Below are 24,623 nucleotides of genomic sequence, written 5' to 3' on the forward strand. Positions count from 1 at the left end.
TCAGCTAGTAGACCAAGAAAACAAAGTCACCAAAGGGCTACCAATACACAAAGGTGTAATTAAAAAGTTCTTGTCTATATTTAATGACACTTAGATAAGAGTTATAAAAGGAGAAGACTTTTGAGGCAATAAAACTTGTAATGACAAACATATAAATAAAACCTTGAATAGAACCAATAGAACAATATTCTTGAAAATAAATACATGCACATACGCACAACAAGAACACTTGAAACACTTGTGCACAAAAAGCACAAAACGCGAACTCACAAATGTGCAAATGCACTCATAAGATTCATAAACAACAAAAGGTTGGGCAATAGTCCCAAAACCCTTGAATTTAATATACCTTAAAACATTTAAGGTTTCAAACACCATATATCCATCACATTTATATATAAATAAGAGCATCCATAAGATCAATGGCCAAAAAAAAAAAATGAGTGACACACTCATAATTAGAGATCAAATTATTTTAGAGTCCCAAGGTGCCCATAACTCACCTCATCAACCATCTTTAATATGGCAAGTGGACAATCTAAAATGACATAACACAAGGTGCCCATAACTCACCTCAACAATCATCTCTAATATAACAATAAGGCCATAAAAAAAGGATTGATGCAACATATAACTTGTGATGGATAAAAAATAAATGTCATAAAAAGGCAACGAACACTTAAGGAAATCATTTTCCAAATATGTGATTTTACAAAGAAGGCTCATTCAAAGGTCCAACAACAATATGCCTTATAACAATAATTTTGCATAAAAAGGAAATTATGTTCAATCATGATCATTATCAAAAAGACTTAATAAACACAACATGAAATATTTAAGCAATGTCATGTGTGAGAACGGATTTGGAATAATCCAAGAATCAAATCAAGCCTTTATAAATTGCAATTATATGCATACCTAGGATGTAGAATGGCAATAATCTTAAATGAGCAAATTTAGGACATGTAACAAGATATTGCGGAAGCACTTACAACGATAAAAGAAACAATCTCACAAGTCCACTAAGGGACAAAACAAAACGCATGCCCTAAAGAAGGCAATATAAACATCTCTTATTGAAAAGAGAGAGAGAGAGCTCTCAAGCATTCATAAAGATGGTAATATTTAAAAAGTCTCATAAAAAACAATATTGTTATTTTTAAAAAGAAGCTTATCACAATCATGAAATCTTCTCAAAGAGTATATACCATGGTTGTCAGTTGAGGAAGCAGGAGCGGAAAGCGGGAGCATGAAGCGAGGCACTTTCAAAATTTTAGGAAGCGTGGGACCACTTAGGAGCGATTCGGGAAGTGTCTCGGAAGCGACCTAGGAAGCGTCTCGGAAGCGAGGGGGAAGCGAAAAAAATAAAAATAAAAAATAAAAAATACAAAAAAATTGAAAAAAACAGGGGAAGTGTGATGGGAAGCGCGCTTCCCATTAAAGGGAAGTGCGTCCCCCATTAAAGGGAAATGTGTCCCCCATTAAAGAGAAACGTGCTTCCCAAAAAAGAGGGATGCTTCCCCCCACGCTTCGGAAGCGCGACGTTTCGCGCTTCCCCTTTTAGCTAGGTGCTTCCGGTAACCCTGGTATATACTCATAAGAAGATTCACAAGGATCAAAAGGCCTCTCAAAGAGAGATCCAACAAAATAATCCCCAAATGAGGGTACATACGAAAGGAAGAAGGAAAACTTCATTAAAGTGGAAAAAATCCAATCAAAAAAGAATAATAGGATTGTGTTATGGCATAAATCTATAAACAAAAATTCATAATATTAAAAACATATGACTTAATAGATTATAACCAACTCCTAATGTAATAAGTATGCAACAAACATTAATGAAGACCATAAATTTTATAATAAAACATATTCTTGAAATTGAATTGAAGAATGTAAAGAAAAAAAAAACATTTTTCATGAGATCATTTTAAAACTTAATTCAACCGATATTATAAAATGTCTTCTTAATCAAATATTGCTCATATGAAAAAGAACTCATTAGGTAGGAAAATAAAAAATTAATAAGGAATTTTTCATAGTTAATATATGTCAATCACACAATATTATGAAAAGCCTCATATAGGACATTTTAGTGGATAAACACATACCTTTAAAATGAACCAACAATTATGATGAGAGTATGTGAGCAATGCTACATATCTCACAAACATTTTACTTTTAACATAACTTTCTTAAAAGACTTATTTTTCATATAAACGGTATTCTTACAACCAAGATTAGGTATAAATTAAAAAATTCCAATGGTCATAATTTCCAATAGGCCCATTAGACCATGTTTTAAGCAATCACATATTTAATTATTCGAAAAACAAGTTCACCGATTTTAGAATTTACCAATAAAAGACTTTCAAGAAAAGACATACGAAAAAGAATAATACACGAAAAAAAGTTGAATGAAATGTTAAGAACCTAAACTCATAATGATAAAGAAAACACATATGCAAAACATATCTAATTCTTCATAATGCACAATACTTAAAGAAATATAATGCATACCGAATAATTTTAAGAAGCAAAAGAGAGAAATGAGGACTTGTAAACACCCCAAATTTTCCTCATCCATTCTCACATAACCCCCCTAGTACAGTGCCAACCCTGTCAGGTCAGTGTAGGAGTCAAACCCCGAGTCAGTTTTAGAAAATCACCATTTTACCCATTTTTTATTAGGAAAATTACCATTTTACCCCTAGGTCATCCCAGACCCCAGTCAGTCGGAGTCAACCAAGCTCATTGGTCAGTTCAGGACAGTTAAAATATCAGTCATCTCAAGCTCATCTGAGCTCACAATGAACAGACCATTTTCATTTCTGACCATTCCTGCCAAAATGAGATCATTTCTTCAGAAATGAGCTCATTTCTCAATCAAATCCAAGCCAATTGTCTCTGAGTCCGTCATTCATAGTCAGTCATACTCCCCAGAGTATAACTTGAGCTCACCAGAAGTTCAAGCACTCCAGTTTCAGTTCAAAACCATTTCCAAGTGTCTAGGAGCCCATTTTAGTCCATTTTAGCTCTTTCAGCTGAAATTGAGTTGAGTTCAGTCAATTAAGTTAGTGTTCAAGCTTTGATTTTAGTTCATCTCAGTATTACTGACCTTTGTTTTAGCTCAAACCCAGTTCAGGTTCGTAATTCACTTCATTTCAATGACCATTCCATACCATTTCTCTAAAAATGGCAGCTTTTCTTGAAAATTCAGTTGGAAAGGTCAGTTGAGTCAGTGTCTGTTGAGTTCATTTGAGTTCTGAAACTCTAAAACCCAACTCAATCCAGTTCATTTCAGTTGAATCCAGCTCAAACCCTAATTTTCAGTGTTACTCTAGCTTGGCAGAGCTCAAAAATCATTTCTTCAATTATTTTGCAAATTTTATCAGTTTTTATACTTTTTAAACTGGTACAGCTGCCAATCGGGGTCTAACATTTAAAATTCTCCATTCAGGGTCTGCATTTCGCATGTCATTTCTCATCATTTCATACCATTTCTTAGCATTTCATAACATTTCATCACATTTCATTTCATTTTCGAAGTCCAGAACTCCAGTTTTATAAATTTCAATCCTGATTGAGTTTTAAAACTTTTCAGAAATCAATTTCAAACCTCGGGTTTCCAAAATTGACATTTTTTTACCCCGGGAGTCTAAATTTGGAAATATTTTCTCAAGAAAAATAATCTGGATTTCTTTCAAAATCAAATTTTTAAATTTTACACTGGATTTGCTTCACAATGAGCTATTGAACTTCAAAATCCGAGCTCGTTTCAAAAACTGCCAAAAATAGCTCGTTTCATTTTGAAAATGTTTTCTCGAGAAAAACAATCTAGATTTCTTTCAAAATTAAATTTTCAAATTCTACACTGGATTGGCTTCGCAACGAGGTATTGAACTTCAAAATCTGAGCTCATTTCAAAAACTGCCAAAAATAGCTCGTTTCGTCTGAAATCTTTCTAAAAAGACTATTTTACCCCTCTAATCGTCAAAATGAATTTCAAAATCAAAATTTGGACCCGCTCTGAGATGGCCCACCCATTTGCATTCTCTTGTTTTAATTTATAAGAAAAAAAAATTATCTTTTTCTTTATTTTTTTGTTGTTTGTTTTATTTTATTTTATTTATTATTATTATTTTTTTTTTATTATGTTATTCTTCCTAAGGTAGGGACCCACAAGGTGGTCACCCAAACCTCCAGCCCCTCTATTTCTCCATTTCCTTTCTCTCCTCCTCTCCTTTCCCTTTCTTCCTTTTCTTCTTCCTCTTCTTTCCCTTTTCCTTCTTCCCTTCTTTTTTTCTTTCTTTTTCCCCAACCTCCAACCCATTCACGTAAAGGGGGGATTTCCTTTTTCATTAAGTCATTAAGACCTAGGTTAGGAAAAAATTTAAAACCTAAGTTTAAAAGTCAAAAAAAGAAGAAAGAGAAAGGAGGCTACGGCTGCTCCCCATCTCACGCCTCTCTCTCTCTCTCTCTTTCTCTCTCTCCCTTGGTTTCCATTACACAGCTTCTCACCACCTCTCCTTGCAGCAGCAACACAGCATCTTCACCAGCTTGCAGCTCTTCTTCAGCCACCACAGCAACTGGTATCACCACTTCAACCTTCAGCCACCATCTTGTAGCCACAACCACCAGCAACTCCAGCCTTGGCTGCAGCCACAACAGCCTCTCTACAATAGCCATCTTCAGCCAATTTTCAGCAACTCAAGACACCAACCATCTTCAATTGCAGCAGCCTCCTTCAATCACTACCAGCCTTGGTGACAATCACCACAGCAAATCCGTCAGCCATTCTCTCGTTGCAGTTTCTCTATAGCAGCAACCTTGCCCCAACCGGTGCAAACTCCTCCATTCAAGCGAATCTCAAGGTAAAACCCATTATTCTTGTGATTTCTTTCATGACTCCAGTATGAATCCAGTTCAAAACTGGATTCATCTAGTTGCAAAAGCTATTTTATGAGTTTGTAATATTGATTTACCATTGATCAAGGCTGAATAAAGGAGATCCATCCGATGCATGGATCGGATCCTCCCTTCCCACAAGCCATAAAAAAGAAAAAAGATTTGTATACCAGTTTTTCTTTATTTTAAATATTATATTCATGTTAAATATGGGTTTCAAGCATTTTATTAATTTAGTCTTATTGTTTTATTAATAGTCTGTTTGATATCATTAAGATTCATGTTAAGGCTTGTAGACATTAGTTGTAGCATAAGTTACAGCCGTTATTTTATATAGATTTTCGTTTTAATAAATCCAAAAAAAAATATTTGTAGTTAGGTTTATTTGTCCATGATCTCATATTAAAAATTTAGATCCGTTTGAGTTCTGGAACTTTATCAAATGAATCGAATCTCAAACTGAGATTTCTGTTCTCCAGAAACTCCAATTTCTGCTTTAGCAGAAAAGAATCCCCAAGATCACCCCTGTGGGAGATCCGGATTGTCCTCCAAAAATCACAGTGGATTCATAATGGAATCTACTAGTGATCTGGAAATTTTGAGATTTTTCCAAGCAGTTTTTACCTCTGTAAAAAATCGGATTTCTCAGACCCCTGGGAAAATATCAATTTTCTTTCGTCAGGGTATAGACAGACCTTAATGCACCAAGTCCATCCAATCTATAACCCTTATGCAAAAACTTTCAACACGAAAGTTGTTCATAACATAATTTCCTGTCATTTCCCAAAATTTGGGAATTTTTAGATCTGTTCCAGTATTTTTCCCGGATTTTCTATTTCTGTCTAACAGATTCCAATGTCCAGAAATCTCAGAGATTTAGGTCTCTGATAACAGTATGACCTTTTCCAAACCGTAACCCGAATCCCAATAATGTCAAAATATCAAATCTTCCTTTGTGTGTCAGGGACATTTTCCCACAAATTCAGCCATTTTCCCATCTTTCTACCATTTTTACCACATTTTCTACCAAAACCTGTCTGTTTCCTTCATTTACTCGAGTCGCCGGATTCCGATCCGACTTGTCGGAGTGGTACAGCTCCGACCATAGGTCAAAAACAGAAAGTGTAAAAGGCAAAAATCCTTGCCTTACTGTCCTCTGTCACCCCATAAAATTTGGGAAATTTTTATGGAAGTTTGATATCCTAAATCCCCTTTAGAATCAATATTTTAGGCAAAAATCATAAAATTTAGGGTTTTTACTTAAATTTCTATGTCTAAAAATACAAAAAAATTAGATTTTCGAGCTCCATTCTGTTTTTAGGGTTATTTTGGGTGTCCATGCCAAATTTGGTTTAATTCCAAGTTCATTTGCTCCATGTGTTAGTTTATCTTTAAATTCAGAAGCGAAAATCAAGCGAAAATCAGGTTAAATTCAATATTTTATGATATTTTCGCCATTTTAGGGTTTTTATCATGTACATAAGCATGTAGAATCGTATTAGGGTTAATTTCAATCTCCTTTGCATTTCATATTTTTCAATTTTGCAAAATTTATTTCAGAAAACCCTGGTTTCAAGGCCATAGTCTTGTTATCGGGGGTATTTTGGTCATTTTGACCATAATTTCGAAATTTCAATTTCTAATTTCATAAATTTTCATGCATATCATCATGTTTTATCATATTATGTTTGATTTATTTCATTTGATTTTCAAAATTCCAAAATTTATAAAAATTCTTTCAGAAAACCCTGATTTCAAGGTCATCAGGGGTATTTTGGTCATTTTGACCCCAATTTCGAATTTTCAAGTTTATTTTTGAAATTTATTCATTATTTATCATGTTTATATCAAAGGGGGTATGATTATGGGTTTATATCTGAATAATATCCGATAATTTCCCATATTTTTGGATAAATTCAGAAAAAAACTACATTTTTGTGCTAACCTTGTTTTCTAGTTTTGCAGGAACATTCAAGAAGAAGACTTAGATTTTATTTATTTTATTTCAATTCAATGTAATCTCAAATGTAATAATTTGGAATAAGAGTTACATTTCTGCTTAGAATAGGGCTGCATTGCATATAGTTTAATTTATGCAAATTTCAATATGTGATGTATGATTCATGCATATTTATTTCAAATTCACTATGGTTTACACGAATGGCACGTGCACAAGCTTTTAAGGAGTTTATAAACTCGGTGGGATTCGTATTTATAGCCATAGTCAGAATACGAAGAAAACCAAGATTTATGATCTTCGTATTAGCCACATTCAGCCTACACACTTAGGCTAACTTCAAAATGCACTGCATTTTTCAAAGTTTTAAAAGGATTTCCCAATTCCTCAATGAAATTCCCTTTTCAAATTCATATTCATTCATTCATATCATTCAAATTGCATTATTTTCAAACTCATTTTCCAATTTCAATTTCAGAAAATTCAATTTTCTCAAGAATTTCCAAGTCTTTGTCAGGATCTGATTTTCTCAAAATCCTAAGTTTTCAAATGACATTTCAAAGCATTTCCCAAGTTCAAATCAAGATTTTCCTATGTTTTCAAATTCTCAAATTTCAAAATCCCAAGTTTTTAGAAATTTATTTTCTCATATTTTCCAGTTTTCTTGAGAATTCATTTTCCATTTCAAAAGTCATTTTCCAATGAATTTCTTGATTTTCTCAGAATTCTCAAATCTATTTTCTCAGAAAAGCAATTCCAAATTTCAAAATCGATTTTCTAAAGTTCAAATTTTCCTGAGAAATCACTTTCCAATGCAAATTTCTGATTTCCAATAAAATTCAATGATTTTCCCAGGAATTCCATTTTCAAGCATTTTCCAGTCCTTTTCTAAATGCATTTCAATTTTCCAAAGCAAACATCATATTTTCTCAAACTTGCATTATTTTAAAAATTTCATAGCACAAGCCTGATTCTTTGTGCATTCTAGGAAAAATAGAGCATAATTTAGATATTTGAGTCAAATTAAAGCACGTAATTGATTCTTGGTTCAATTACCCCTGGTAAAGGCGCCAGGAACGGTTGAACCTCGTACCGACAGGCGGATCCCATTCCACGGAATTTTCTCGTAAATTTTAAAAACGGAGGCGAGTAAATTTTCAAAATCATTTTCAAAACTTTGGTCGAGTTTGACTCGCAAATTCGTTTCTCTCTCGCAAGGGAGGGGAAAAATTTTGCGATGATAACAGGTTTGGCGACCGAGATGGGACCTGTCTTCGTCTGATCAAGTATGTGCTTTAACTTAGCTCAATTATCAAAATTAGGCTCTATGGAATGTCAGCTTTTAATTTCTGATATCATGTGAACCTAGGAGCCTAGACTTGAACCCAGCTGACATGGATTGCATGTAGACTAGGCATGGTTTGGTAGGACCATATTGAGGAGAATTATGCATGCTCACTTAGACTTAGGTCTGAAATACAACATCCCTCAATCTAGGACTGATATGAAAACAATGTTTGCTTCTTCAAAAAATTTCAAAATTCTATCTCTTTAGGATTTAGAGCCCTCTGTTTGTCTGCATGTGATCATATTTCAGAAACCACCCCACCTATGTCTACCCGGTCTTCACGTTGCTGGGCTCTCTTCCAGAACCATAGTTCGGGACAGAGCCTCACAACTGGGCCACTTATTTGGGCTAACGCCCCCCTGCCACGTACCAAGGGCCATAGTCCAACGTATATCGGCAGGCGCTCAAGGATGTTGGGAAAACACAAGCCTAGAACCGGAGATAAATTTTTATGCCACGTACATCGAGCCTCGGTTCGAGTATATCGGCATAGCATGGTTGGACACAGATGATCTGAGCCTAGAGTCAGGATTAGGGTCCTACAGATCTTTCAAAATTGATGCATTTAGAGTCAGCTTCTTAGGGAATGTTGTATGTGCATAATTGTTTGTGTAGGATGTGATTAAATGCATTCTTATTTTATTTCTCAATTCTCTTTTATTTTCCTTTTACAAATTTCATCTATTTTTCTTCAACAATTTTATCAAAAACCCTGGACGATTTTCAAAACCTCATATTTTTCCTCAAAAGTCCAGGCGATTTTCCTTTTCCTACCTTTCCTCTGGACTTCGAATTTCTAACCTTATTTTGATCCTGCCTGCAATTTTTCAAATGTTCAAATCTTGTCAAACTTCTCTTCTTTATATATGTCTTCCAAATTCTATTCAGATTTTTTTGTCTCTTTCCAAGTCCTTAGACATCTCCTTCATCATCTCTATTTTTCCCAAAAATCCTTCAGTCTAAACTATTCCTTTATTCTGCAGAAAGTATTGGCATTTCACTATAGTTCAAACAAGGTCGGGAAAGAGAACAACACCAAGCAGTATCGAAGAGATGAGTTCTTCGAGGCCAGTCAAGAAGCAGGACAAGACAAGTGAAGATGAGATTGATCCAGTCATGTACAAAATGTTTCAAAAAAATGATGACAAAGATGCTATTAGAGCTACCCGAGTCAAGCACCAGAAAGGAACCAGCCAAGCGGAATGATCAACCTCTCCAGTCCAGTACCCAGCATAAAGGGAAGGAGAAAGAAAAACCAAAACACAAAGACTGGAGCGCTGATCGAAAGTTCACCCCTCTGGATCAGAAGCTCGAGACTATTTTAGAAAATTTGCTTGCAAAAGGCATGGTCCATTTACCAAAAGTCGTTGATCCTCCGTCAATCATGGGCAGATTCAAAGAGCAATTTTGCAAGTTTCACCGTGCAATAGGACACGATACAGAAAATTGTTTTGTCTTCAAGAATATCGTTCAGGATCATGTTGATAAGAATATTTTACGGGAAAGCAAAATAGTAGACCAGCCGACTGTCCTAGCCAAACCCCTTCAATCCCGCTCCCAGCAGAAAGCAAGCAGTCAAAAGAAGCCAAAACATGACGGTTGGGGTTACGATCGCGAATTTACCCCTCTAGATCAGCCCCTCGAAGAGGTCCTTGAATACATGCTGAGCAAAGGAATGGTTAAACTTCCAAGAATTGCTAATCCTCCGGTCGCCCTAGGGAAATGGAAAGATCGCTTCTGCAAATTCCACCGAGCTACAGGGCATGATACTGAGCGATGTTTCGTCTTCAAAAATATCGTTCAAGACTGCGTTGACAAGAATTTCCCTATTAAAGAGGAAGACCAGTCGGCCGTTCTGACCGAGCCTTTCCTTGATCATTCATGAAGACGACAAATGCCAATGCTTTCTCGTTTCCATCATTTCTGCTTTTTGCTTCTCTGAATAAATGTAGTCTCCAGTTGCTTTCTTTAAATTTGTCATCCTTCCTCCAAGACATCAATAAAATCATCAGTTTTCCTTATATTTGGAGGTCATTTTCTTCATAATGTTATTTTCTGAACTCTCCTGCAATATGCCCTTTGGGATGAATGTTTTTCCCTGAAAAAAATCTTCCTTCTCAGATAACCTCCCAAGTTCGTAGGGAAGCTCATTACCAATTATGCATTACTTTGTTATATTCCTTTAAAAATGTCTTTTTCTTCATGGTTGACGGCCTCGCCTAGGTAACAAGACATATCTCGGTTGTTTATTTCCTCTCATGGAATAACAATGCAATTGTCGCAATCCCAGCAATAATCCCATCCCTGGTAAAGGGATATCCTTCAAACTGTCCACCCAATTTCAGATCTTCATCCATTATTTTCATTCTATTCTCCAAGTCATTGCCTTCAAGAATTTTCTATCATTCTAATCATCCTATTTGTCTTACAGAGAGTTTCAGCATCGTGGAATGGTTCAAACCAGATCCAAGAAGAAAACAGCATCACTTCAGTACCCTAACAGTAGCAGCGAGCAAGAGATGGATTCTCCACGATCTGCTAGGAACCAAAGTCAACAAGCCAATAATGATATTGATCCCCAGATGTATGCCATGTTTCAAAAGATGATGAATAAGATGATGGCAGAGCAAACAGGGGCCAGTTCCGACGAGATTCGTACCAAGAAAAAGATCAAGGGCCGAACATTGAAGAAACAACTGAAGATATCCAAGAAGTGTATCCAACATGAGGATACATCTGATGAAGCAGAATCAGGAGGTGGCACCGATGAAGAGTGTGAGGCTCAGCAAGCTTTTCAAAAGATGACACAGGGGTCAGACAATAAGCTAAAAGATCAGTCTGCTAATAACTCTTATCAGTCACAACTCAGAGATATGGTCAAAATGGTTAAGGATCTGCAAGCCCGCGACAAGGGCAAAAGGATTTTTACAAGCGAAGATTTCTATGATGGTTTAGATGGTGATGACAGCCTAGAAGATCTCCCCCGTAAATTTGTCAAATTTGATGGGACTGGCGATCCCAAGGCTCACCTGGCTATGTTCTTTGCGGAGTGCAATCGATTCAAGAGAGACAATCGTGCTTTGTTTAGATGTTTTCCTCACAGTCTGGAGGGCACCGCCGCCAAGTGATACTCAGAGCATATCAATCCCATCGAATTGAAGGAATTCGATAAAGTGGTCAATCTGTTCATTGAACGATTCCTTTTAAACACCAAAGCGCCGCCAACGCTAAACCATCTCTATAATACAAAGCAAAGAGATAATGAGAAAGCCAGAAACTTCATCCGCAGATGGAGGGGCACTTGCAATAAAATGAGAAATCCCATCTTAGAGGAGCACGCACTCCAGATTATTCTAAACAATTTCTCACAACCTTTGAGAGGTCTTATCTCCACCTCACCTTCCAAATCTTTCATTGAGCTTACTGAACGGGCCGAGTGGCTCGAGATGGGAATAAGGAATGGGGTCTATGATGGCATCACCCTTGTCAAGAATAATCAAGATTCAAAGAAGAAGGAAAATTTCATCTTCTCTGCCAATGTCGGCCACAGTGGCCACAAAAATAGCAAGAGCAATCATGCAGGTCAGAAAGAAAAGTCTTCAAAGAAGAATGAAAAATTGAGTCAGCAGAAAGAAAAGATAAAACGGGATGGTTGGGGTGACGATCGTCAGTTTACTCCTCTTGAGCAACCTCTCGATGAAATCCTTGAATATATGTTGACCAAAGAAATGGTAAAGCTTCCAAGAGCCACAGATCCTCCCATGATCATGGGAAGGTTCATGGACCAATTCTGCAAATTCCATCGGGCAGTAGGACACGATACTGACCATTGTTTTGTCTTCAAGAACATTATTCAAGATTGCATTGATAAGAATATCCTCATTGAAGATAAAAAGAAGGACTAGCCATCTTTCCTCGATTACTCAAAAAGCCGACGATGCTAGCATTTTCCCATTTCTCATTTTGCCTTCAAAGGATGATGTAATCCTGTCTATCTTTCCTTGATTTGTCATTTTCCTTCAATGCATCAATAAAATTATCAATTTCTCCTTCTCTGCACCATGTCCTTCTGCGAGAAGTGATATTTTTCAGAGTCTCTCCTGAATCAATCAAAAGTCAGAAAGTATTCTTCAAATATCAATTACTTATCCTTTCATCCAACTTCTCACTCCCCAGTTATACTGGGGCATTATTTTGAAAATTGTCTTCAAAACATCCTGTATGCAGGCAGGGTCAAATAAATCTCTCATTTTGCATGCATTTGCATTCATTTACATACATTTGCATTCATTTGCATTTGCATGCATTCATTCGCATTCATTTGCATCCATATGTACCATTTTCATTTTCCCCTTCAGGTTAAGGGATAAACCTGAACTTCCCCTTCAGGTTAAGGGATAAACCTGAACTTCCCCTTCAGGTTAAGGGATAAACCTGAACTTCCCCTTTAGGTTAAGGGATAAACCTGAGTTACCCCTTCAGGATAAGGGATAAACCTGAGTTTCCCCTTCAGGTTAAGGGATAAACCTGAACTACCCATTCAGGATAAGGGATAAATCCTGAGACCCCGATAGTTGTGTAAGTCATCGTGAGGATGAAGATTGAAAATCTCTCATCAGAATCAGTTGGGTAAATTTTAAAAAATCCAGTGTTCGTGCTGGTAAAATTTTCAAAAAACCAGTGTTTGTGCTGATAAAATTTTCTAAATCTAGTGTTCGTGCTGGTAAAATTTCAAAATCCAATGTTCGTGCTGGTAAGATTTTCAAAAACCAGTGTTCGTGCTGGTAAAATTTTCTAAATTCAGTGTTTGTGCTGGTAAATCTTCAAAATCCAGTGTTTGTGCTGGTAATTCTTCCAAAAACAGTATTCGTACTGATCCATTTTCAAAATCCAGTACTTATACTGGTTCATTTCCAAAATCCAGTATTCACGCTGGTACATCTTTCAAAATCCAATTGTTATTGGTCGGACTTTCAAAATCCAATTTTTATTGGTCAAACTTTCAAAATCTGGTTTACTGGTTAATGTTTTCAAACCTAATCCACGCTAGTCTAGTTTTCCGTCAGGATTCGAGTTCCGACTCGAATTTCCTTTCCTTCTAACCGGTCTAGTTTTCCTTTGGGATTCGAGTTCCGACTTGAATTTTCTTTCCTTCTAATTAGTCTAGTTTTCCTTTGGGATTCGAGTTCCGACTCGAATTTCCTTTTCTTCTGACCAGTCTAGTTTTCCTTCAGGATTCGAGTTCCGACTTGAATTTTCTTTCCTTCTAATTAGTCTAGTTTTCCTTTGGGATTCGAGTTCCGACTCGAATTTCCTTTTCTTCTGACCAGTCTAGTTTTCCTTCAGGATTCGAGTTCCGACTCGAATTTTCTTTCCTTCCGATGGATCTAGTTTTCATTCGAAGATTCGAGTTCCGACCCAAGTTTTCTTTTCCTAAAATTGGTCTAGAAGATTAGAGTTCTGATTCGAATTTTCTTCCAAATTCCAATTACCAGTTTCGGCCCTTGGGCCATCCAATTTCCAATTTTGGCTTTCGGGCCATCCAATTACCAATTTCGGCCCTTAGGCCACCCAATTTCCAAGATTCCAATTTTGACCTTCAGATTAATCAATTTCCAAATTTTCAATCTTGATCTTCGGGTCAATCAATTTCCCAATTTCCAATTTTCAAATTCCAAATTTCTAATTTCGACTTTTGAGTCAACCAATTTTAATTTCGGCCTTTAGGTCAATTAATTCCAATTTTGACCTTCGGGTCAATCAATTTTCAATTTCCAAATTCCAAATTTCTAATTTCAAATATCAAATTTTCCAAATTCCAATTTTGACCTTTTGGTCATTCAATACCAATTTCAGTCATTTCCTCTTGCGAGAGACTCTTTTTATAGGGAGAGTTCAAGGGAGCTCGTTCTTTTTGCATGCTATCCTTTGTTCACCTAGCCCCTTTTCAGGGAGAGTTTGAAGGGACTCGTGTTTATGTGAACCGTTTGCAAAAAAAAATTCGAATTTCATACAAGGAACCCTTAGTTCAGGGAGAGCTTCGACGGAAGTTCGCTTTCCTTGTGACCATAATTTCATACTAGGCCATTTCATCATGAAGGACCCTCTTTTTGGGGAGAGTGTGATGGACTCGTTCCTTCATGACCAATTCACCGACCTCACCATTACCGGCCCCCTTTCTATAAGAGAAGCCTAATGTTAGGAAGTTTTGACGAAAGCTTAATTTCTCTTCGAAAGTTCGTTTTGCAAACACCTCCTCTTTAGGGAAGAGAGGAGTAATTTTTATTCCCAAATTCTGAATCTTCTCCTTTAGGGAAAGGAGAAGAAAATTTCTGTCATGGATGCGTTGTGTTGTGCTTCAGATGCTCGCTCTCACCAAGGATTTCAAGAAAATTTTGCCGATTTGTCATTAAATATTTGCTGATTTCAAAATCTTTATTGCACAAAAACATTACCTCAGAATACCTTCAGTATTACTTCCGAAAGGACAAAGCTTTCGCGAAAAAGGATTTAAAATTCAGAATCTTTCTATTGGCCGACCAAAAGGATGAAGAATAAATCCTCGATATGGCCAGCAAAAGGAAATTCAATGTTGTTGCAAAGCCATAAGTGATCGGTATTGATCGCAGTCAATGACACATTTTTAAAGATCATTCTTGGAAAATAAAGCAGTCGAAATATCCTGGGTGATACAGAAAAATCCATTCAATCTCTATATCTCCTCAATCACCTAAAGCTGCAATTAAATATCTGCAAAAGGGATCTCTCAACTGTCGTCAAGATGAAGGCGAATTAGGCGAGTAGACCCCCAGGGCCAAAGAAGATTTGGATCATCTCCAAGATGAAGGAGTTTGTGACGGATCCTTCCAGGGAAAGTTCAGAGCACCGTCAAGATGAAGGCGACTGCGATGAGTCTCCCGACAAACCCTAAAGGATATTTAATTTCCGCTATCATCACGAGATTTCCAACCAATGAGCCAATAGCCGTCGATATAATCCCTCAGAGAAAAAGAAGGATCGGAACATCTCCAAGATGAAGGAGTTTGTGACGTACCCTTCCAAAAAAAAAAAGAAGAGAGAAAAGTCAGGACATCTCCAAAATGAAGGATGATGTAATAAAATCCCCAAAAGCCCAAAAGAGCTCTAATTCTGCCAATAAAGAAAAAAAGTGGGCAGAAAGATCATCATGAGAAAAGAATCCCAGGATATCAGACTGTCAAATTTGCCAAAGAATCTTCTTTAATTTTGTGAAATTCTATTATCAATATTCTTTCACCAATTGCTCTCACAATATCAAGAATACTCTCTTTTCCGCTCATGTCAAGGAAATTGATAGCTTCCTTGAAAGAAAGCCAATTGCAAGCAATTTGAATTCGAATCTTGATTCTACGAAGTTAAGCCCAGTCGGAGGTAATACTTCAGGTAGAAAAGAGGAAAGATTTTCATACCAATATACATCAATTTCAAGCCTTTTTGAATCAACAAATAATTTTTAATATTTTGGCAATATTTTCTTACTATCTTGACATGAAGTGAAGAACTCGATGTCCATCTTGACACATCCTGATATCACCTTTTACCTCCTTGAGAGAGTAACCTTTTTCCATCTTTCGCGTTGTCGAAAGAATTCATCTTTTGCGTTGTCAAAAGAATCGCCTTACTCCTTTGGATCGCCTTGTCATCTTTCGCGTTGTTGAAAGAATCGCCTTGTTCCTTTGGATCGCCTTTCCCATCTTTCGCGTTGTCGAAAGAATTCATCTTTTGCGTTGACAAAAGAATCGCCTTACTCCTTTGGATCGCCTTGTCATCTTTCGCGTTGTTGAAAGAATCGCCTTGTTCCTTTGGATCGCCTTTCCCATCTTTCGCGTTGTCGAAAGAATTCATCTTTTGCGTTGACAAAAGAATCGCCTTACTCCTTTGGATCGCCTTTTCATCTTTCGCGTTGTTGAAAGAGTCGCCTTGCTCCTCTGGATCGCCTTGTCATCTTTCGCGTTGTCGAAAGAATTCATCTTTTGCGTTGTTGAAAGAATTCATCTTTTGCGTTGTCAAAAGAATCGCCTTACTCCTTTGGATCGCCTTGTCATCTTTCGCGCTGTTGAAAGAATCGCCTTGTTCCTTTGGATCGCCTTTCTTATCTTTCGCATTGTCGAAAGAATTCATCTTTCGTGTTGTCGAAAGAGTCACCTTATTCCTCTTCAAGAAAATTGTCTTATTCACCATCCAACTTACCATTTCATTTTCCGCCCAATCAGGATAAGGGTACAAACCTGAGCCTCCTTTGATGAGGTATTTTATTTTCTGCCCAATCAGGATAAGGGTACAAACCTGAGCCTCCTTTGTTGAGGTATTTTATTTTCCGCCCAATCAGGATAAGGGTACAAACCTGAGCCTCCTTTGATGAGGTATTTTATTTTCTGCCCAATCAGGATAAGGGAACAAACCTGAGCCTCCTTTGATGAGGTATTTCATTTTCCGCCCAATCAGGATAAGGGTACAAACCTGAGCCTCCTTTGATGAGGTATTTCATTTTCCTGCCCAATCAGGATAAGGGTACAAACCTGAGCCTCCGTTGATGAGGTATTTCATTTTCCGCCCAATCAGGATAAGGGTACAAACCTGAGCCTCCTTTGATGAGGTATTTCATTTTTCCTCCCAATCAGGATAAGGGTACAAACCTGAGCCTCCTTTGATGAGGTATTTCATTCCCCGGTCAGGTTAAGGGTTAAACCAGAGCTTCGCTTTTACACGAGGTATTTCATGTCCCATCCAGGTTAAGGGCAAAAACCTGAATCTCACTTCCTTTTGAAGTAAAATTTTTCTTCTTTATTCTCCATTTCATATCTACCATTTTCATCAGGACTAATATTTTCATATCCAGTCAGATCCTTCTAACTGGGGCATTTTTATAGTCAAAATTTGGTGTGTTTTTCTTTGCCACTAAGCACGTCTTCAAGCCGGCTTAGTAGCAAAGAGGGGCATCTGTAAACACCCCAAATTTTCCTCATCCATTCTCACATAACCCCCCTAGTACAGTGCCAACCCTGTCAGGTCAGTGTAGGAGTCAAACCCCGAGTCAGTTTTAGAAAATCACCATTTTACCCATTTTTTATTAGGAAAATTACCATTTTACCCCTAGGTCATCCCAGACCCCAGTCAGTCGGAGTCAACCAAGCTCATTGGTCAGTTCAGGACAGTTAAAATATCAGTCATCTCAAGCTCATCTGAGCTCACAATGAACAGACCATTTTCATTTCTGACCATTCCTGCCAAAATGAGATCATTTCTTCAGAAATGAGCTCATTTCTCAATCAAATCCAAGCCAATTGTCTCTGAGTCCGTCATTCATAGTCAATCATACTCCCCAGAGTATAACTTGAGCTCACCAGAAGTTCAAGCACTCCAGTTTCAGTTCAAAACCATTTCCAAGTGTCTAGGAGCCCATTTTAGTCCATTTTAGCTCTTTCAGCTGAAATTGAGTTGAGTTCAGTCAATTAAGTTAGTGTTCAAGCTTTGATTTTAGTTCATCTCAGTATTACTGACCTTTGTTTTAGCTCAAACCCAGTTCAGGTTCGTAATTCACTTCATTTCAATGACCATTCCATACCATTTCTCTAAAAATGGCAGCTTTTCTTGAAAATTCAGTTGGAAAGGTCAGTTGAGTCAGTGTCTGTTGAGTTCATTTGAGTTCTGAAACTCTAAAACCCAACTCAATCCAGTTCATTTCAGTTGAATCCAGCTCAAACCCTAATTTTCAGTGTTACTCTAGCTTGGCAGAGCTCAAAAATCATTTCTTCAATTATTTTGCAAATTTTATCAGTTTTTATACTTTTTAAACTGGTACAGCTGCCAATCGGGGTCTAACATTTAAAATTCTCCATTCAGGGTCTGCATTTCGCATGTCATTTCTCATCATTTCATACCATTTCTTAGCATTTCATAACATTTCATCACATTTCATTTCATTTTCGAAGTCCAGAACTCCAGTTTTATAAATTTCAATCCTGATTGAGTTTTAAAACTTTTCAGAAATCAATTTCAAACCTCGGGTTTCCAAAATTGACATTTTTTTACCCCGGGAGTCTAAATTTGGAAATATTTTCTCAAGAAAAATAATCTGGATTTCTTTCAAAATCAAATTTTTAAATTTTACACTGGATTTGCTTCACAATGAGCTATTGAACTTCAAAATCCGAGCTCGTTTCAAAAACTGCCAAAAATAGCTCGTTTCATTTTGAAAATGTTTTCTCGAGAAAAACAATCTAGATTTCTTTCAAAATTAAATTTTCAAATTCTACACTGGATTGGCTTCGCAACGAGGTATTGAACTTCAAAATCTGAGCTCATTTCAAAAACTGCCAAAAATAGCTCGTTTCGTCTGAAATCTTTCTAAAAAGACTATTTTACCCCTCTAATCGTCAAAATGAATTTCAAAATCAAAATTTGGACCCGCTCTGAGATGGCCCACCCATTTGCATTCTCTTGTTTTAATTTATAAGAAAAAAAAATTATCTTTTTCTTTATTTTTTTGTTGTTTGTTTTATTTTATTTTATTTATTATTATTATTTTTTTTTTATTATGTTATTCTTCCTAAGGTAGGGACCCACAAGGTGGTCACCCAAACCTCCAGCCCCTCTATTTCTCCATTTCCTTTCTCTCCTCCTCTCCTTTCCCTTTCTTCCTTTTCTTCTTCCTCTTCTTTCCCTTTTCCTTCTTCCCTTCTTTTTTTCTTTCTTTTTCCCCAACCTCCAACCCATTCACGTAAAGGGGGGATTTCCTTTTTCATTAAGTCATTAAGACCTAGGTTAGGAAAAAATTTAAAACCTAAGTTTAAAAGTCAAAAAAAGAAGAAAGAGAAAGGAGGCTACGGCTGCTCCCCATCTCACGCCTCTCTCTCTCTCTCTCTTTCTCTCTCTCCCTTGGTTTCCATTACACAGCTTCTCACCACCTCTCCTTGCAGCAGCAACACAGCATCTTCACCAGCTTGCAGCTCTTCTTCAGCCACCACAGCAACTGGTATCACCACTTCAACCTTCAGCCACCATCTTGTAGCCACAACCACCAGCAACTCCAGCCTTGGCTGCAGCCACAACAGCCTCTCTACAATAGCCATCTTCAGCCAATTTTCAGCAACTCAAGACACCAACCATCTTCAATTGCAGCAGCCTCCTTCAATCACTACCAGCCTTGGTGACAATCACCACAGCAAATCCGTCAGCCATTCTCTCGTTGCAGTTTCTCTATAGCAGCAACCTTGCCCCAACCGGTGCAAACTCCTCCATTCAAGCGAATCTCAAGGTAAAACCCATTATTCTTGTGATTTCTTTCATGACTCCAGTATGAATCCAGTTCAAAACTGGATTCATTTAGTTGCAAAAGCTATTTTATGAGTTTGTAATATTGATTTACCATTGATCAAGGCTGAATAAAGGAGATCCATCCGATGCATGGATCGGATCCTCCCTTCCCACAAGCCATAAAAAAAAAAAAAAGATTTGTATACCAGTTTTTCTTTATTTTAAATATTATATTCATGTTAAATATGGGTTTCAAGCATTTTATTAATTTAGTCTTATTGTTTTATTAATAGTCTGTTTGATATCATTAAGATTCATGTTAAGGCTTGTAGACATTAGTTGTAGCATAAGTTACAGCCGTTATTTTATATAGATTTTCGTTTTAATAAATCCAAAAAAAAATATTTGTAGTTAGGTTTATTTGTCCATGATCTCATATTAAAAATTTAGATCCGTTTGAGTTCTGGAACTTTATCAAATGAATCGAATCTCAAACTGAGATTTCTGTTCTCCAGAAACTCCAATTTCTGCTTTAGCAGAAAAGAATCCCCAAGATCACCCCTGTGGGAGATCCGGATTGTCCTCCAAAAATCACAGTGGATTCATAATGGAATCTACTAGTGATCTGGAAATTTTGAGATTTTTCCAAGCAGTTTTTACCTCTGTAAAAAATCGGATTTCTCAGACCCCTGGGAAAATATCAATTTTCTTTCGTCAGGGTATAGACAGACCTTAATGCACCAAGTCCATCCAATCTATAACCCTTATGCAAAAACTTTCAACACGAAAGTTGTTCATAACATAATTTCCTGTCATTTCCCAAAATTTGGGAATTTTTAGATCTGTTCCAGTATTTTTCCCGGATTTTCTATTTCTGTCTAACAGATTCCAATGTCCAGAAATCTCAGAGATTTAGGTCTCTGATAACAGTATGACCTTTTCCAAACCGTAACCCGAATCCCAATAATGTCAAAATATCAAATCTTCCTTTGTGTGTCAGGGACATTTTCCCACAAATTCAGCCATTTTCCCATCTTTCTACCATTTTTACCACATTTTCTACCAAAACCTGTCTGTTTCCTTCATTTACTCGAGTCGCCGGATTCCGATCCGACTTGTCGGAGTGGTACAGCTCCGACCATAGGTCAAAAACAGAAAGTGTAAAAGGCAAAAATCCTTGCCTTACTGTCCTCTGTCACCCCATAAAATTTGGGAAATTTTTATGGAAGTTTGATATCCTAAATCCCCTTTAGAATCAATATTTTAGGCAAAAATCATAAAATTTAGGGTTTTTACTTAAATTTCTATGTCTAAAAATACAAAAAAATTAGATTTTCGAGCTCCATTCTGTTTTTAGGGTTATTTTGGGTGTCCATGCCAAATTTGGTTTAATTCCAAGTTCATTTGCTCCATGTGTTAGTTTATCTTTAAATTCAGAAGCGAAAATCAAGCGAAAATCAGGTTAAATTCAATATTTTATGATATTTTCGCCATTTTAGGGTTTTTATCATGTACATAAGCATGTAGAATCGTATTAGGGTTAATTTCAATCTCCTTTGCATTTCATATTTTTCAATTTTGCAAAATTTATTTCAGAAAACCCTGGTTTCAAGGCCATAGTCTTGTTATCGGGGGTATTTTGGTCATTTTGACCATAATTTCGAAATTTCAATTTCTAATTTCATAAATTTTCATGCATATCATCATGTTTTATCATATTATGTTTGATTTATTTCATTTGATTTTCAAAATTCCAAAATTTATAAAAATTCTTTCAGAAAACCCTGATTTCAAGGTCATCAGGGGTATTTTGGTCATTTTGACCCCAATTTCGAATTTTCAAGTTTATTTTTGAAATTTATTCATTATTTATCATGTTTATATCAAAGGGGGTATGATTATGGGTTTATATCTGAATAATATCCGATAATTTCCCATATTTTTGGATAAATTCAGAAAAAAACTACATTTTTGTGCTAACCTTGTTTTCTAGTTTTGCAGGAACATTCAAGAAGAAGACTTAGATTTTATTTATTTTATTTCAATTCAATGTAATCTCAAATGTAATAATTTGGAATAAGAGTTACATTTCTGCTTAGAATAGGGCTGCATTGCATATAGTTTAATTTATGCAAATTTCAATATGTGATGTATGATTCATGCATATTTATTTCAAATTCACTATGGTTTACACGAATGGCACGTGCACAAGCTTTTAAGGAGTTTATAAACTCGGTGGGATTCGTATTTATAGCCATAGTCAGAATACGAAGAAAACCAAGATTTATGATCTTCGTATTAGCCACATTCAGCCTACACACTTAGGCTAACTTCAAAATGCACTGCATTTTTCAAAGTTTTAAAAGGATTTCCCAATTCCTCAATGAAATTCCCTTTTCAAATTCATATTCATTCATTCATATCATTCAAATTGCATTATTTTCAAACTCATTTTCCAATTTCAATTTCAGAAAATTCAATTTTCTCAAGAATTTCCAAGTCTTTGTCAGGATCTGATTTTCTCAAAATCCTAAGTTTTCAAATGACATTTCAAAGCATTTCCCAAGTTCAAATCAAGATTTTCCTATGTTTTCAAATTCTCAAATTTCAAAATCCCAAGTTTTTAGAAATTTATTTTCTCATATTTTCCAGTTTTCTTGAGAATTCATTTTCCATTTCAAAAGTCATTTTCCAATGAATTTCTTGATTTTCTCAGAATTCTCAAATCTATTTTCTCAGAAAAGCAATTCCAAATTTCAAAATCGATTTTCTAAAGTTCAAATTTTCCTGAGAAATCACTTTCCAATGCAAATTTCTGATTTCCAATAAAATTCAATGATTTTCCCAGGAATTCCATTTTCAAGCATTTTCCAGTCCTTTTCTAAATGCATTTCAATTTTCCAAAGCAAACATCATATTTTCTCAAACTTGCATTATTTTAAAAATTTCATAGCACAAGCCTGATTCTTTGTGCATTCTAGGAAAAATAGAGCATAATTTAGATATTTGAGTCAAATTAAAGCACGTAATTGATCCTTGGTTCAATTACCCCTGGTAAAGGCGCCAGGAACGGTTGAACCTCGTACCGACAGGCGGATCCCATTCCACGGAATTTTCTCGTAAATTTTAAAAACGGAGGCGAGTAAATTTTCAAAATCATTTTCAAAACTTTGGTCGAGTTTGACTCGCAAATTCGTTTCTCTCTCGCAAGGGAGGGGAAAAATTTTGCGATGATAACAGGACTTCACCATTTTTCTTTAAAATTTCTTGAATAGCACGTTTCCCGATGCAACAAAGAGCAACTCGATCCCAACCTTGCTTTGATACCATGAAAGGAAACGGCTTTAAATACATTAGGTTCAATAATGAACCAATACACATGCACATGAAGTGCGGATATACCCACTAAAGGGAAAAACACAAGCACATAATGTGCTAACACATAAACCCACGAAAGGGGCAAAAATGCCTATAAGGCATAAGTTAATATTATTGAAGAGAAGAAGGGTGTAACACCCATTACAATGGAGCAAAAGCTCCTCAAAAAAGTCAAAAATACAAGGGGGAAAGCCCCTATTTATAAGCCTTTGAGGAGCCACATAGGGGGCTCCCAAAAGAGTCGTTGGGAGCCCCCAACGACTCTTTGGGGAGTCCTCCAATGTGGCGCAAACCACAAAAAAATAAATTTAGAAATAAAAAAGAAAAATAAAAAATAAAAGAGAAAATACAATCATATTCCAAAATGAAATATACGTAAAATGACTAAACTACCCCTACGGGTTAATATAGGAAAATATATATTATATATATATAATTAGGAAGATATATATACATATATACCATATATGTATATGTATCATCTTTTATATATATAAAATATATCTAATTACAATAATTGATGAGTACATTTTAACAGATATATACATATATAAAATCTGACGACTTATTTAACTACATATACCGAGCTTAATCGAGCCAAACAAGCTTAAACGAGCTTGATTGTTTGTTGAAGCTCAGCTCGTTTATATGAATCGAGCTTCAGACCTTGCTCAAGCTCGACTTGTTTATTTTCTCGGACGAGTTCGAGTTCGAGTTCGAGTTCGAGCCGAGCTTAAACGGGTCGAACCCGAGCCCTATCTGTAGGGTTTGATTTATGAATAACATAAAAAATAATATGATCCATATGGAGTCCATATTCAAATTAGGGACAGACCAATAACTATCTCAATCTCTATCCCTATCTCTCTCTATATATATACACATACACACACCATACATAGTGGTGGTACGCTTTTGATTTACATAGATCTACCACAAAAAGCAAAATACTAACCTCTGGATCATGTTTAGCAGTTTTTACTCCCTATTTTCATGTCTTAAAGTTGACTCTAGCATGATGTTTTGAGGCAAATTTTAACCAACCTCATCTTCATGAATTGTGAGCCTTTGTTCGTTCACTATCTTGAAAGATGAATCTCATAGTATGTTGAAGACAACTAAACCTACTAACATAGTAAATGAACCATGCTAAGCACATCTATATGGTTGGATCTAACACTTGGTGGCTAGATCCATGCAGGCAAGAGTGTGCACTGCCACACAGTGTTATGATTAGAACCACAACAAACATGCAGGCAAGAGTGTGCACCGCCACACAGTATAATGATTAGAACCACAACAAACATGCAGCCAAGAGTGTGCACTGTCACACGGTATTATGATTAGAACCACACACACACACACACACAAACTAAAGTGAAACCCAGGAACCTGTGTCACAAAGATATGAATACATGACTCGCACATGAGACACGGATTCATCAATTTTATACAAATTAAAATATGGAGACACACGTGTGTGTGCATGCACCCCCATGTATTATGTGTGGGAATTTTTTAACATATTACCTTAAAATTCATGTAACTGATGGTATGTTCGTGATATTTGGCAGCCATGATGAGAGAAAGAGGGGGGGGGGGGGGGCTTATTGCTGACATTTTTCAAAGTCAAATCATTATGTAAAGTAAAAAAAGAGGAGGTGGTTCTCATTGGGACACTCAAACCGAAAAAACAGACAATAAAAATTCAAAACTTTTAGACGATAAAAGTATCTGAAA

The 24,623-nt window shown here is 36.3% G+C and overlaps 1 protein-coding gene across 2 annotated transcripts in view; it reads right to left on the reverse strand.

Moving 5' to 3' along the window:
- The window catches only part of LOC149847621 (succinate dehydrogenase [ubiquinone] flavoprotein subunit, mitochondrial), a 78,619-nt gene that overhangs the window by 43,062 nt on the left and 10,934 nt on the right, over nt 1–24,623 (reverse strand). The window lies entirely within an intron of this gene.

The sequence above is a fragment of the Nuphar pumila genome, chromosome 1, assembly GCF_984573655.1.
Source record: "Nuphar pumila chromosome 1, dmNupPumi1.hap1.1, whole genome shotgun sequence".
In the NCBI taxonomy this organism is placed as follows: domain Eukaryota; kingdom Viridiplantae; phylum Streptophyta; class Magnoliopsida; order Nymphaeales; family Nymphaeaceae; genus Nuphar; species Nuphar pumila.